At 41.2% G+C, this 17,194-nt stretch overlaps 1 long non-coding RNA gene across 1 annotated transcript; it reads left to right on the forward strand.

Moving 5' to 3' along the window:
- The first annotated feature begins 2,588 nt into the window (after positions 1-2,588).
- LOC122462120 lies at positions 2,589-11,548 on the forward strand. Its single transcript, XR_006284477.1, has 3 exons — positions 2,589-2,724; positions 5,729-5,731; positions 11,538-11,548. It is a non-coding gene; the product is annotated as an uncharacterized LOC122462120 (long non-coding RNA).
- The last annotated feature ends 5,646 nt before the right edge of the window (positions 11,549-17,194 follow it).

Raw genomic sequence — 17,194 nt, forward strand, 5'->3', positions numbered from 1 at the left:
ATACTTGGTCCTGCCTCAGTGCAAGGTATCTCCCATCCCTACATTTCTATTATTCTATCTGTGCTTGTTTAGCTAGATACTGAAGAACTGGCAAGATTTTTGTGAACCCTTCATTTAGCATGTAAGGTACACTGAACTATCTAAATTCTAGGTTGTGAACTGATGTGGGTTAATTAGCTCTTACGGTATTAAACTGATGCAGACCCCAGTGAATCAAATTTTCAGTTCTAGAATGCAAATTTAACAATGGTACCCAAATTTAGTGCCCTAACAGTTTGCTCCAAATTCCTGTTTGTATACATTGTTGCCCAGGATATGGTATATATTCCAATCAGTGATAAAAACCAAGAAATAACCTCAACCAATTCCCAGATAACAAAAATTTCAGTAACATCTATTGTTAGCACAGTACTCATGTAGGTCAGGAGATGGAAACTGTCACTTCTATCATATCTGACAAAGCCACCATAAATGGCCCCATTGTTTTGTGCACTAATTGTTCTAGTGTCAGTTTTTCTCGTATCTGACCTTAGTGTTCTTCTTTTGGAAAGGACTTCTGTTTTGCTTGTCCTGCATCTGCTTGTGTATTCAGTGGGGACAATCCTGCCCTTTGTTTTGCTAGTTCTTGGCCTCAATCAGACAGAGACAGCTTTGAAGTTAACTGGCCATCTGGCAACTTAGCTTTCCTCAAACTTCTCTGTAAGGATACTCATTAAGCAGAGCATGCTAAGCTATTGGCAAGTTATTGACAAATAGAAATAAGAAGGTCAGCTTAGACTGGCACTAAACTCCCTTATGAGACAGTGCAAGAGCAACACTACATGCCCTGCAATTAGATGTTAGACAACCTGTGGAAACAGTCTTAGAAACCGGACATATTTCTAGAAGGGCTATTTCACCACAGAGTTGAGCACCTCTGAAATAAAAACCAAAGACAGAGACAGATAAGCACTTCCTTCCCCCCCTCCCCCCCGCCACCTTCATTTATACTTTTATACTCAGCTATATAATGCACTTGTTCTGGAAAGAGAACAGGCACATATTTAAATTAGGCATTTCTAATTACACTCTATTTCTAAATTAATCACTTTCCCACATGTCAGTGATTTACAAAAAGCAATTTTCCTATGTGTGTGGTTATTTATTGAAGTTGACTAGGGACAAGTGTCTTCTCACTGCCTGGTAGGTATAGTTTTCCCTTTGGTATGGTTCAGGGAGAATGGAAGATTTAAAATTAACTAATAGAAGTTCTTTCTAGCACAAAGGGATAATTTAACTGTGAACATTCAGGTTATTGCATGCATAGGCATGGGAAATAGGGATACACATTTTTTATGCAGGGCTCTGCTGCAGGCCCACGCCTGGGGTCCCAGCTGCCAGCCTGTGCCTGGGGTCCCTGCTGCCGCCCCCCCCCCGCCACTTCGGGCTCTGCTGCCAGCCCCGTGCCCAGGGTTCCGGCTGCAGCCCCATGCCTGGGGTTCTGCTTAGGGTTGCCAACCCTTCAGGGTTGCCCTGGAGTCTCCAGAAATTAAAGATGAATCTTTAATTAAAGATTATATCATGTGATGAAACCTCCAGGAATACGTCCAACGGAAATATGTCCCGGCTGCCGGCCCCATGCCCGGGGCTCTGCTGCCGGCTCCATGCCCGGGGTTCCGGCTGTTGGTTGAATGCCTGCCCTCAGCTGTGGCCCGAGCCTCGGCCCCTTTGCCCCATCCAGGTCGCCTGCTCCGGGGTGAAAGTAAGTTAGAGGACTTACTGGTACGCTGGAGTCCTGAGCAGGGGGTGTGGCCTCAACCGGAAGAGGCAGGGCCTTAAATCCCCGGGCCCTTTAAATCTCAATTTAAAGGGCCAGGGGTCCAGCTGCAGTAGTGGCGGCTGGGAGCCTGGGGCCCTTTAAATCACCCACGAGCTACCAGCTGCAGAGGCGGCTGGGAGCCCCAGGGCTCGGGGGCGATTTAAAGGGCTCAGGGCTCCAGCTGCCGCTACCGCAGCGGAGCCCTGGGCCCTTTTAAATCACTGAGGACCCCTGCGGGCTCCCAGCTGCCACTGCTACCCCGGGGCTCTGGGCTCTGGCAGAGCTTTAAAGGGCCTGGGCCTCCGCTGTGGTAGCAGCTGCCGGAGCCCCAAGCCCTTCAGATCCCCGCCTGAGCCCTGCTGCTCGAGCCCTGGGGTAGCGGTGGCCGGGCTCTGGTGAGGATTTAAAGGGTCCTGGGGCTCGAGCCGCCGCTACCGCCCCTGCCCTTTAAATCCCCTCCGGAGCCCCACCACTGCTACCCCAGGGCTTCGGCAGCAGGACTCAGGCGGGGATTTAAAGGGCCCCGGGAGGGTAGCGGGGGCTGGAGCTCCAGGCCTCTTTAAATCCCCACCTGAGCCCTGCTGCCCGAGCCCTGGGGTAGCGGCAGCAGGGCTCTGGTGGGGATTTAAAGGGCCCCAGAGCTCCAGCCGCCACTACCCTCCCAGGGCCCTTTAAATCCCCGCCTGAGCCCTGCTGCTGCTACCCCAGGGCTCGCGCAGCAGGGCTCAGGCGGGGATTTAAAGGGCCCTGGGGGGCGGGGGGCATAGCAGCGGCTGGAGCTCCGGGGTCCTTTAAATCCCCCCGCAGACCCGCCGCCACTACCCCAGGTCTTTAAATTGCCCTCTCGGAAAGCTGGTCCTGGTACGGCACACCGGCTCTTACCAGTACACCGTACCGGGGCGTACCGGCTTCCTTTCACCTCTGCCGTGCTCCCAGCCCCAGCTCGGGTGGGGGACGGGACGGACCGAGGTAAGGGGGCTGCCTTTCAGCTCCCCACTATTAAAAGTGTTCTAGAACTACTGATTGCATGTAAATCCCTGGTAAACGGATGTTAATAGTTCCCATCCAATTTCAAAGAGAGAGCACCACCCACTTTCTTTGTTTTACTAAGATTTAATGCACACAAAACACATTGTAAATGCAAATCCAAAAATTCTTAATATTTTATCCTGAGAACAACTTCTAAACAAAAGCTATTAAACAGTAAATCTACTGGTGTTCCTTATGCAGACTTCTCTCCTTATTGTTTCTGTTACAAACATTCAAATATAAGGTTTCAACATAACATTTTCTAGACTTTCGCACATATGAAAAAAACATTTCCTTCTTTATCTTGGCCCTGGTCCTAATGGAGGGCTTCCCTAGCAAATAAAGCTAGAATAGCACTAACCTGTATCTAAAGAGGTACAGGGATTGTGACCCAGCCCTCTCCAGGGACACACATCTATTGGCTTGCATCAATCAGCCACTGAGTCAATAGGGCTGTCTTTAACGCCTATATCTGTAACCTTTTCCCCCTTTGTGCTCTGATTGGCTCAGCTCTCAGAGCGTGACGGGGGGGATGTCAATGAAAATTTCCTACACAGCCTCAGAAAGAGCTACTGAGAATATCTAATAACTCTCAGACCCTATTCCTGATGTTTCTGGGTCCTTCTGGTTAAGTTGTCCTGTGCCCAAAACTAGTATTTTAAATTTTTTGAGAACATTTGGTGATACTTCACTCCTAAACATTAGAAGGGTGCTAAGAATTATGCACAAACTCCTCTAGAGATGTTAGAGCAAGCATGATGCTCCACAACATTTAGTTTAGAATATAATTTAGACTGTGCAGGTATGGGCTGAGACATCTAATTGTTGATGACATGATCAATCCAGGGGATCTTTCTCATATGTTTATGATTTAGGCTTTGTAGGGACTATAGAACATTAGACTTTGAAGCTACATGATTTTTGTGTGTAGACAACATATTATTGGCTCAGAAATTACTCTTACTGGGCATTGGGCATGTGAATTGGGGTGGGGACAGCGGATAAAGTGCACTAATTCTCCTTTTGGGAGGAAGAAACATTTCTGTGGTGATTTGATTTTAAAAAATGACTAGTTGATGGTGCTCAGTGGCTTAGAACATTAAGTCTTGAGAGAACAATAGACAGGGAGCAGTCAAAGGTGAATAAATAAGCTTATCACATCTTTGTGCTATATGTGGAAGTGATATCATGTAATAAATATGGGCTGCATCCCACTGTCCCCCAGGAAAGTGCTCATTATGATGTACTCCAGTGAATGTTACAAGTAAAGTACCCCACGCTCCTTTATATATTCCTTTCTATGCACATCCCTATCTCCATGTTGTTAGCCAGGCTCCTAGAGAGTCGGCATACATATTTGGCAACTGATGTAGAGAGAACAGGTGTGGGACAAGACAGCAGAAGATGTCTTAATGGATGCGTTGTGGCTCACCAAGAGCTGTTTATGGAGGACAACTTTGGATCATGTAATACCAAGTATAGATAGTTCCAGCTATCTGTACCAACATTCGGATGGTGCAGTAGAGACTCAGAAAACAGGAATTCCATGCCAAATGTCAGCTTGATGTGTGCCAGAGTGGTGATAGACTTTGAACCTGAAAATCCTGCATCATACTATTAATAGGACAACTTCATGGTGATGCAGCGGTCTCCTCTGATCTCCTTCTACTATATTTCTTTGACACGTTTCTCTTCTGACAGTTTTCTTTTTTGTCTACATGGCCTTTCTTTGCTATCAGCTGTCTTATGCGAATGTATCCAACACTGCAGCATTTTCTACCAGTTCTAATTACCAAAATTGTTCTGAAATGTCCAGATTTTTTGGGGGGAAAGGGGCAGAGGGACCGGGGGGAATGGGGGGAACGACCCTCTCACCTCTAAAGCTGGCCAAAATCTTGAAAAGAGTTGTGCAAGCATTTTGAAATTTGAGGGGTGTTTTTGGGAGAGGGGAATTTGGAAGATTTTGAGCAGCTACACTGGGTCCAGAGATTTGGTTGCAGATTGCTGCTGGTGCCACCTTCGTTGATAAGCGGTGGTTTGGCAACAACTATATCCCCTTACACACAGTTTAATATAGTCATGGCATGCTCTCCTGGGTTGGACCCTTACCTACCTGCTTCTGCTTATTGAAACACTCTGCTTGCCTATTGGTGTGTATTTTCTAGAGTATTCTGGGGGCCTGTGTCACCCACCTGGTCATGAATGCCCTCTGCTTAAATTGGTTCAGGGACATTTCCAAGAACATACATAAAGGGTCTATGTGATAAATCCAAACACTGGTTATACCACAAGTCATTATAAACTTTCCTTTATTCATCTAAATGATTATTTATTAGATTAATTTACAGTTCCTAGAAAAATACATTTCATAAATAGTTTCTCATGATAGCTACTGTAGATTGGATTGGATTTGATTTCCATTAATTTTTATTTTAACTTATTTTGTACTTTAGATGTATTTGGGGAGGGGCATTAATCTTTCAGACTCCATTAAGGAGTTGTACAATTTCATATACTCGTGCCTAATGATTTCTGCATGTTACATTAATTTCTATTGTCTATTTGATTTGTGTCTGTTTGTTAGATTCTCTTTGTATATTGTCAATTAAAGAAATCAATAAAAGTAACTAAAATTAAATGTGTCCTGACTTAGTTTCTTTGACACACAGTTCAATCAAAAAGGATTATATATAAAGGAAAAGAATGTGGAAGAGTCATAAATAGAGTACTACTGCAGAACCTTAACCAATGATTCCTATAGGATTTGGTTCCTTAAGGCTAACTCACACAACAATTGTCAACATAGCGGTGTAGAGTAAAATACCTGTACCCTGTAGCCATCTTCTGTCTGGGCCTAGGGATGATAGTGTAGGGAATACTCCCACTCTACCCTCCTGTGAGTAAGTAGGCAGGGAAGGGAGCCATGGCTCTTCCTCTGCTCCCTAATCAGGTCAGAAACAGGCACTGGGATGGAAATAAACTACACCAGGTAAGGGGATGTTGCAAATTACTTCTCCTTCAGGAGCAAGCGAGACTCTGCATCACAATCCCTTCTTGGGGTCCCTCGCTATGTCATCACTATGCTCTTTGAACAGGAGCAAGCATAGAAGCTCAGTCTTGCTCCATCACTTTTTGTGCCTCAATTCCCCATCTCTAAGATAGATAATACTTTCTTATCTCACATAAGTGGTAGGAAGCCATTCGTTTATGTAGGTGAGCCATTCTGCTGGCATTGTGGTAAGAGCCAGAGAAAAATATATAGATACTAGCAGAGCATTCTTCACAAGGCCAAAGCACAATATAAGAAACATTAATATAATGCTTCACAGTAAATCAAATTCTGTATAAATTAACTGGTAGTTTGGTGATGCTAACTTAAAAAAAGCTATAAAGGAAGATCAAGATACAGTGCTAGACGAGATATAATGAGGTAGACATGATTATCTAGGGTCAGGTTTTCAAAGTTAAATGCATACATTTAGTAGCATATAGTTGCATTGGCTATTTGTGTGCCTAGTTTAGGCATACAAATAGGCAATGTGTATTACCAAGCCAGTGGTTTCACTGTCGAAGTCACAAGGTCTTTCAGGATAGCAAAAGCTATACTCACCAGCAAGAGTTACAGCTTCTTGTAATAACATTACAGCATCATTAAGGACCAAATTGGATATGTGCACTTCGCTTGAAACAATAAGACGAAACACCTCTTGTACTCCCAAGAATTTCACTTCTGTATTCATAATGTTATCACAGTCCTATCTTGTAAACTCTCAATAGATACGCCTCAGTTACCCAATTGATTCAAGACTATGTCCATTAGTTCAAGACCATTGAGTTCTCTTGATGGAAAAATCCTTGCCTTAAAATAATCTATAAAATTAAGTTTGGTTTTAACAGCCAGTAGTTGTACTGAACATGCCTCTCCTCCCACATTGTTAACCTAGATATATGGCTTAAAATTGTATTATCATAGCATGCAAGAGTCCTACTCAAGGACCAGAACCCCATTTTGCTAGGTGTTGTACAAACACAGAACAAACTAAAGTTCACTACGTTTAGAATGGTGTTTGCAACAGAACCTGAAATCGTGCAAATCTAGTGACTAACTGCAACCTACCATTTTTGTGGCATTAAGATGTATCTGAAGCACCATAAATTCAAGTGTTTGGCCAGAAGCTAAACAACTATCATCTCATCTCCTCCAGTGCACTCTGACAACATGGGTTGGTTGATTGTTTGATAAGGATGAGGATGATGAGCAAGTGAGGGCTTCGGCTCCGCCCTTTTCTGGCAAGTTTCACCTTGTTTTGATGATCAAGAATAATTCAAGTTGGCTCTCTAAGTGTATTCCTCTGTTTCTTCCTAATGAAATTTCCAACCAAAAGACAAGTGAAGTGTATTTTTGTCTTATTAGAATAAACAATTCACCTTTATTAAACTTCCTGACCATTCTGGAAACAAAATTTATACGCATTAACAGGAGAGCAGGATTTCCCTGATATTCACTGGCTTGCAACAGGCCAGTTATAGTAGAGGGTCCAGAGTTGGTGTTCACAATATTTCTGGTCAATACTCAGAGGGATCACCATTCTTGGTTATCATGGTTCCTAAATATCATTATACCTTCTCATTTTTGCTTAGCATATCCATTTGTAGCTCTTCAATAGTCTGCATCAGAGAATCTGTATACACCCCTATTAGATTTTATGAATTAATGCAATTTCAGTTTAAAAAGTGACTAGTGAACCTTCATACCACACCCCTGAGCTACATAGTTATACCAACCTAACCCCTGGCGTAGACAGCGCTATGTCAACAGGAGGGATTCTTCCATCAACACAGCTACCGCCTCTCGGGAGGTGGAGTACCTATGTAGACAGAAAAAGCTCTCCTGTTGGCTTAGGTAGCATCTTCATTAAGTACTATAGTGGTGCCGCTATGCCGCTGAAGCACTGTAAGTGTCAACATGCCCTGATTAGTAATTCCTAGACTTCCTGCTGGCATGGCATGACACCACCCCATTCCGACTGTGCCTAGTACATTAAAAAACACAATATTAACATGATTCATCTATACACTAATCTTCAAAAGTAAAAGTTAAAACCCTCCTCTATTTCTAATCTCGGATTCTCTCACCCCACATGCCTATCCACTCAACTGTCCTGACCGGGTGGGGAGAAGGAAAACCCATAAGTCTCCAAACCAGTCTCTGGTGCACTATGGATGTACAGTGTGTTCCAGACTGAAGGATCCCTCATCAGGAAAGCCCTTCTGCCTTTGAGGCAGAGGATATGACCTTGAGTATCTCTACTGATCAAAAATGGTGTACTAGCATAGAAAGAGAGGTGTCCTGTTATTGCCACTTTCTGCCACCTGTACCCACACCAGGTAGTATCTTACTCTGACTCATGCCAGGGACAAAAAGATGTATCATCCCTGTCCTAAAGAAATTGCCTGCCAAGAGACTGATAGAGGGAAGTGGAAGAAATGTAACATTCACTGAGCGGTAAAAGTAGTAAAATTGTTTGTGGCAAGTCAAGTTCCTATGAACTAGCCAAAAAGGAAGTGTGGGGAAGCTCAGCACATTTTCTTTGTTATCAGCATTTTTATGTTTAGCTCTATACAGTTTATATAAGATGGAAAAGCCACAAGAAGAAATCAAATTCCATACAAAATAACTGCTAATCTCAAGAGTCACACAGCATTGAGATGAGAGAAGATAGATTAGAGAGAGACAGACAGACACTTTACTAATCATATTAAGATTCTCTTAGATGGAAACTGGACAAGTCATATTCTCACACAGGTCAAGGAACAAGGAAAGTAGCCCATTCTCTATGCCCTACAATTATTAAATTGAGTTGTTAGCTATAGATTTACGTGCTATGTTCAATTTCCTCTCATCTGTGTCTTTATATTTGAGACATAGGATGAAATTTTATTCAGTTTTCAAGCATGTTCACATAATGGAATCCATAAAGGAAACAATTTAAAATCATTTGTGACTATTCCAGAGATATTCTTAATTTAAATCTTAGTTTGACACCACTCTTTGAGAACTTCATAATAGCAAACAGACTGACTCAACTCAGATAAGACAGAAGTAATATATGTTGGAAGGCAGAAGCATCTAAAGATATGAGTGTGTTAGCTATGCGATTTGTTGCATATATATATATATATAATAATTTTTCACCAAAGGGGATTGAGGAGAAGGCTCTAAAACTGCACAAGCAAGGACACTACCCCACTCAGAAAGATGATAAAAAAAAGCATACCCGTACACCTATACTAAAGATGGGTACTATCTTTAAAAAGGGCAGGGAGAAAGAGGACCTGAGGAATTATAGAAGAGTAAGCCTAAATTTGATACCTGGAAATATACTGGAACAAATTATTACAGTCACTTTGTAAGTACCTAGAGGATAATAGGGTCATAAGAAATAGCCACCATGGATTTGTCAAGAACAAGTCATCCCGAGCCAACTTAATTTCCTTATTGGACAGGGTTACTGGCTTATTAGTGGGGGATGGGGTGGGAAGCTGTAGACATGGTATATCTTGATTTTAGTAAGACTTTTGACATAGTCACACATGACATTGTCATAAACATGACATTTTCATAATTCTCTGTCCATTCCCTCTGGGGCACCTGGCATTGGCCACTGTTGGAAGACAGGATATTGGGATAGATGGACCTTTGGTCTGACCCAGTATGGCCGTTCTTATGTTCTTAAACTAAGGAAATGTGGTCTAGATGCAATTACCATAAGGTGAGTGCAAAACTGGTTGGAAGACTGTTCTCAAAGACTAATTATCAATGGTTCATGATCAAACTGGGAGAGGGGATGTATCTAGTGGGGTCCCAGAGGAATCTGTCCTGGTTCCAATACCATGCAATATTTTCATTAATGACTTGGATAATGGAATGGAAAGTATGCTTACAAAGTTTGTAGATGAAACCAAGCTGGGAAAATGTTGCCATCTGGAGGATAGGTTTAGAATTCAAAATGACCATGACAAATTGGAGAATTGATCTGAAATCCACAAGATGACATTCAGTTAAGAGAAGGGAAAAACTAAACTGCATGCACAACTACAAAATGGGGAATAATTGATAGGCAGAAAAGAGTCTGTAGGTTGTCATCATCAATCATCATGTTCCCATTATGCTTCTGGCGTTTAGGGCTGTGACAAAGCTCCTGTCTGTTTCTGGCAAGTCTTTCAATGGTTCCCCAGCTGTGCCCCAGGCTTTTCAGCTTGGCTTCCACAGCTCTTCGCCATGTTGGTTTTGGGCGGCCTCGTTTCATTTGCCTTCAGGTGTCCATCTTACTGCTACTCTGGTGGTGGAATCAGTTGTCCATCCAAAGCACATGACCAATTCATCTCCAATGCCTCCTGGCAATTCTAGTGCTCATATCCTCTTTGCTGCACTGTGTGAATAGGCCTTGGTTTGAGATTGTTCTGGGCCAAAAGATACAGAGGATTTTTCTGAGGCAGGTTGTATGTAATGAAGACAGTTTGGACATGTCATACTTTTTCATTCCCCAGCATTCTGCACTATAAAGTAATGTTGAAAGTACACAGCTCTGATAAATCTTGAGTTTGGTTTTCGTGTTGTATTTTGATGATTTGCAGACTGTATTTAAGCTCCTGAAGGTGTTCCTAGTTTTACTGATTTTGTTCTGGATGTCCTGGCTTGTTCCACCCTCCTGGCTGATAGTACTGCCCAAGTATGTGAATGTTTCTACATTGGTGAAAACATAATCCTCTATCCATACTGGTGATGGTGAGGCAATATTAAAGGTCATGATATCTGTCTTATTGTGGTTGATTTTCAGTCCAATTTGTTGGCTGAATGCATTGAGTCATGTTGATTTTTCTTATGTATGGTGCTGGGTATGTGATAGGAGAGCGAGATCATCTGCGAAATCCAGGTCTTCAGGGGACAAGGATGTCAATGTAATGCCTCTTGGCATGTCTGTTGTACGCTGCATTACCCATACCCAATCAATGGCAATGTTGAAGAGGATTGCAGACATAACTCACCCCTGACGTACTCCTGTTTTGACTTCAAAACTGAACTCATGATGATCAACACTGCATGTAAAATTGAAATAAAAGCTTTTGATGATGTTGATTATACAGAGGAAGATTCCATATGCCCACAGAATGCGACATAGGCTGGTCCTGTGAATGCTCTCAAAAGCCTTCTCAAAGTCTATGAAGTTTATGTAGAGCTGCCATTGCCTTTTAAACACTGTGGGTTATAGTGGATCATAAATTGAATAGGAGTGAACAATCTGATACAGTTGAAAAAAAAAGCTAATATTCTGGGGGTGCATTAAGGGTGTCATATGTAAGACATAGGAGGTAATTGTCCCACTCTACCTGGAACTGGTGAGGCCTGAGCTGAAGTACTGTGTCTGGTTCTGGGCACCCCACGAGAAAGATGAGGACAAATTGGAGAGAAGGTCAAGAGGTGAGCAACAAAAGTTATCAAAGTTTTAGAAATCCTGATCTATGAGTAAAGGTTAAAAAAATTGGCATGTTTATTCTTGAGAAAAGAAGACTAAGGAGGGGAGGACCTGATAACAGTCTTCAAATATATTATGGGCTGTTTTAAAGAGGATGGTGATCAGCTATGCTCCATGTCGACTGAAGGTAGGAAAAGAAGTAGTCAGCTTGATCTGCAGCAAGGGAGATTTAGGTTAGATATTAGGAAAATATTTCTAACTATAAGGATAGTTAAGCACTGAAATAAGCTTCCAAAGGTGGTTGTGGAATCCCTGTCACTGGATGTTTTAAGAACAGGTTAGACAAACACCTATCAGGGATAGTCTAGGCATACTTGGTCCTGCCTCAAGACGGGGGGAGTGGACTTGCTAACTTCTCAAATTCCCTTTCTGCCCTACATTTCTATGATTCTACATGCCCTTTATTGCTGTTAATTTAAATCAATTGTTTCAAATTACAAGTTCATACAAATGAGCTCCTTCGGGGATCCAGACTGTAGAGTGTGTCTCATTACATTTAGAAAACCAAGGACTAAATATATCCCTTCCTAATCAGTTAGATCACAGATTTTTTTTTTCTTTCCCTCCTCCACATACAGAATTTAGATCCCATTGTAAGAAGTAGTTCAGGATAGATGAGCGCATGCAGGCACGTTCTAGGAGAGGGCCCTGAAGTAGCAGCAGCAGCATGACTTCTCTGAGCAGACCAGCAACAAGACCTGTGCAAATCAGCTTTTTGGATCACTGGCCAAATTAAAATAAATAAATAAATAAATAAAAATCTAAAAGGAATTCATTTTGGGTAGACCAGAAATGAATTTGTTTTGCTGATGAAACAAAAATGAAAACAGTTTCTTTAAATTGAAGTGAGACTTCTGTTTTTATTTCCGGCAATTTTAACAGTCTTTTTAATAAAATGAAAGGAAATTTTAAAATATCATTCACAGAAATGCAGGAGTGGAGTAGGTAGTGATGCCCCCCGGCCCCCTATAGTTGCATGGTTATAGCACTCATCTGGGATGCCCCGAATTCAAGTCGCTAATCTGCTTGATTCAGAGCCAGGAGTTGAACTGGAGTCTGCCACATCACAAGAGAATACCCTAGCTGTTAGACTGTAGGATATTCCAGGTTGGGTCTTTCTCAGTCTCTCCTCTTAAAGCTGTTCCACTTTGCATAAATAGTCATTGGGCCAGAGACAGAAATTGGCCATCTTGATGGCTAGCCGTCTTATGTGGTTTCTAATCCCTGTTCCATCTCCACAGTTGTGTCAATGGACCCTAAGCCCCCTTGTGAATTTAACCCAAAAGATTTTTCTCCCTGAAATTTGGCAAATTAGTGTTGAATTTGCAAGTAGGTTCAGACTCCCTAAAACTATGTTTTTTGGCAAATGAACTATTTACCCCAAACATTTCACCCAGCTTTTCCAGCAACCACAGCCCAGCAATGAGAGACATTTTTAAAAGTGCTATTTCTAATGAATATGTCTGATTTGGAGTCACCGTCCATTGCTTGTTGATTTGGGATTCTGTTCTTTATTATTTCTGTAGCACCCCTAGCAAGACAGGCACTTTGGATACATGAGTGCGCCACAATTCTCTGCGTTAGTCTATAATACCCTCCACTATCTACTGTGCAGCAGGTCAAGAGGCTGCAGTCATTCCTGGCTAGACTACTGCAAGTCACATTAGTTAGAGCTATCCTTTAAATTCATGCACAATCTACACCTGATGCAGAATATAGCTGCTTGGCTTTTGGAAATAGCAAGCTGCTGAGACTGTATAAGTGTTTTTGCACTAATTTCCTGGAGAAAGGTGTTGGTAATATCTTTTAAAGCCTTGAATAGTTTGAGACCTTGTTATCTGACACTCAAGCTTTCCTTGCAACTACTGCAGTGAAATAATGTTAGTTGGAAAACTCTTGCTCTTGAGTTCCTAGCTCAAAATGTCCAGTTCCAAGATCTTCAAAGGTATTTAGGCACCTAACTCAGATTGAAATCAAAGGGTATTAGGTGCCTAAATAACTCTGAGGATCTGGGCTTCAGTATCTTTCCAGTGATTTTTAATTTGAGATTACCCACCTTTAACATTTGCTTCTTTTGGCTTTCCTCTGAGGTCCAATTCCAGTTAGTTTAAAGGCAAAATGAAAAGTATATTTGTTTGGTTTGGCTGCAGTTTGCTTTTCAGTTATCTTCTCTAGTTTCATTGAATTTGTTCTTTCACTCTGGCATGAATATCATCCGGGTATTAGTATCCTCATATATAAATATCATTCAAAACTGAATGGGCACTTCACCCATGACTATTTGTTGAATTATCCCACATTTGTTTCACTCATTCACTTAGCTTTTTAGTCCAATAACAGGGGTTTTAAAGAGTCAGTATTTCTGGTGTTCTTAGAGATTTTAGTATCTGATGATATTAGTGATTTTCTCACTAATAAGAAGAGTTATTAGTGAGAAAATATTGAGATGCTTTGTCATTAATAGGTTGGAAGAAAGTTAAAAGCAAAGGGGGAAAAATGTCCTCTCTGTGGTTATAAGTGGGAAAAAGGAACCAGTTATAAGAACATGCCTTTAATAAAAACTTACAGACACAAAAGAGAAAGACAAGGTTGGATTTCAAAAAGGAAGAATAGTGATAATAGACCTTTTAGGAACTTTCATGTCATCTGTTCAGGTTCTCAGAAACACATGGGAAAATACCATTCAAAACCAGTGCCATACTAAAGGTATTGGAAGATTAAACAACTGTTTTTGCACTCTTCTGCTAACTAGAAGGCTGTAGTTTTGCTTTTAGCCATAATTACTATATGCAGTCATATTCCAGTGTGCATTCACTACACCTAATTAGAGAGAATTAACTTATTTGCAATGAATGTTATCACGTAAGTCTCTGCTATGGTCAGCTTACCTTGTTCCTGTGCTCCAGTATTCCTTGCTTTACTGGTTAGCACCTCTGTTTTCCATCAGGTTCACAGTCCGCAGACAAAGAGGTTGGGGCATTAAGATGTCTTAGTCTTCTATCCAATACAGCCTCCCTGGGGACAGAATCCAACTAAGGAAGCAGTTCTTCCAGTTTTCTCTGGCCTTTAAGGAGTTCTTTGCCAGTTCTCTCCAGCCTCTCAAACTCACTAGTTCCTTTCCCATGACCCAATGCCCCCATCCATACATTATATCCACTACCTTTATTTGAGGCTGTGAGGGAACTCTTCATGTTTCAACCCAGGGACCCTAAACATGCAGTGGTTGCCTATTCCACTCTGCTCTGTTCTGCTTCATTTTCCCCGCTGCTCCATTTCCTACATGACTTGTCTCATGCTTTGCCCTTTCTTACAGTCTCTCCCAGGTTGAATACTTCCCAGCTCTCCCAAGCCCTCCACTGAAAGACTTACACAACATCTTGACAGTGCCAGTCTTAGTCTCTCTCTCTCTCTCACTAAGCCAAGAGCTTTGTCTTATATAGTCACCGCAAGCAGTCACATGATTCCCAATCATATGATCTTTCAGTCATGTGCTCCATTACAACTCCCACAATCATGATCTGAAAGAGGTTTTGTCACTGTGACAGGTATGCTGGTTGTGCCTTATGGCCTCTCTCCTATTGCCAGATCACTCTCCCGCCCCCATAAGATTTTTACCAATTTATTGGTGCTTTATTTTAAACTATTTGCCAAATAGCTTGAGAATAAATTTCAGAATTTGCAGTTCTTTTTAATGTTGATTCTTCCCTATTTAACATTTGTGGACTGTGATTGGTCACACAAATAGAGCTGGTCAAGAATTTTCCAAGAACACATTTTTCATTAGAAAATGTCAGTTTGTCAAAACTGAAGCTGAGCAAAAGGTTTCAAAGTGTTCAAAGTGTCCAGTTTTGACATTTTTGAAATAAAAAGTGTTGTTTGTTTTTTTAAGTTACTTTAACATAATAAATACCTTTATTATTATATAAACGTATTTGTTGATTTTAAAATTCATAAATGCAATGCAAATAAATTAATATTTATTGTACGTTTGGTAAAGAGATTTCATAGTAAAATATGCAGACTCAAGTATACAATATATCTTATTGCCCAGGCCGATGTTTCACACACCCTATTCATTGCTCCTGAAAGCTGTTCTAATGCTATAGTTTTTCTTTATTGATGTAATCCAAGCCTCCCTTAAAGACAATGACAAAACAAACACTGAGAAGTCAAGCACCGAAAAGAAATGGGAGTCTGGAGAACAAGTGACACCACTAGGCACTCTCCCTACAGAACACTCTATAGAACTAGATTATGTCTTTTAGGCAGAGCTCATACTAAAGCATTATATGGATTAAAAACTGGCTAACTATTCGTCTCCGATTGTAACTGTAAACAGGGAAATGTCAATTGAGCAGTATGTTTCTAATGGGGTCCAGACAGTTCTTTTTATCAAAGAGTACCCACTTTCTAAGTCTCATTTTTAACAGCCAAAAGCATAAGCAGGCACTTATTCAGATCCATCCAGGGACATACATCTCAGGCGCAGCCCAATACCCATTTCTAGCTCCTTTTTTGAGGAGACTCTTTCCTGAACCTGTCAGCAGTCTCTGTTCCTGGGACCATTCCCAGTTCCTTATCTGACTTACTCCTTTTCAGTCCTTCCTTAAGCAGGATTTCCCAGCTCTCTTTTTTGGAATGAGTTAATCAATCAATTTTCCCCTTAAATAGGAGTCTCTCCAGCTTTTCTTGTTCTGTTCTCCAGAATCCTAGATTCTAAGACCATTGTGATCATCTAGTCTGACCTCCTGTATAACACAGGCCCCCACATAATTCCTACATCATATCTTTTAGAAAAACATCCAATCTTGATTTATAATTTGTCAGTGATGGAGAATCCACTACAACCCTTTGTAAATTGTTCCAAAGATTAATTACTCTCAGTGTTAAAAATGTACACCTTAATTCCAGTCTGAATTTCTCTAGCTTCAGCATTCGTAGGAGCTCATCTTTAGTTGACTATCCACCATGACCCCAAATCTTTTTCAGAGTTGCTGTTTCCCAAGATAGTCTTTCATCTGTAAATATGACCTATTGTTCCCATATGTTTACATTTACCTATTCTAAAATGAATAGCGTTTGCTTACACCCAGTTTACCAAGTGATACATATTGATCAGAATCAGGGGCCTGTCCTCTTCGTTATTTACCACTCCCCCACTTTTTGGGCCATCTGCAAACGTTATAGCGATGATTTTATGTTTTCTTCTAGATCATTGATAAAATAATGTTAAATAATTTAGGGTGAAGAACCAATCCCTGCAGGACCACACTGGATACAGTTACATTTTGAGACCTATCAGTTAGCCAGTTTTTAATCCATTTATTGTATTCCATGTTAATTTCATATCATTTTAGTTTTTTTAATCAAAATGTTTTGTGATACCAAGTCAAATGCCTTAGAGAAATCTAAGTATGTCAACACTATTACCTTTATCAACCAAACTTCTAATCTCATTTAAAAAAAGATATCCAGTTAGTTTGACAGGATCTATCTTCCATAAACTCATGTTGATTTGCATTAGTTACATTACCCAAGCTTAATTTTTGATTAATCATGTCCCATATCAGCCACTCCATTACTTGCCTAGGATCAATGTCAGGGTGACAGGCCTATAATTACTCAGATCATGCCATTTACCCTTTTTAAAATGTTAAAAGTCAGCAAAAATTAGCTTTCTTCCAGTCTTCTGGAGCTTTCTCTGTGCTCCAAAATTTGTTGAAAAACAACATCAGTGAACCAGGGAGCTCCTCAGCCAGCTGCTTTAAATCTGCTGGACCTAAATTAACTGGACCTGCGGATTAAAAAATGTCTAAATTCTAGTTGTTTC

The sequence above is a fragment of the Chelonia mydas genome, chromosome 1 (genome assembly GCF_015237465.2).
Source record: "Chelonia mydas isolate rCheMyd1 chromosome 1, rCheMyd1.pri.v2, whole genome shotgun sequence".
NCBI lineage: Eukaryota > Metazoa > Chordata > Testudines > Cheloniidae > Chelonia > Chelonia mydas.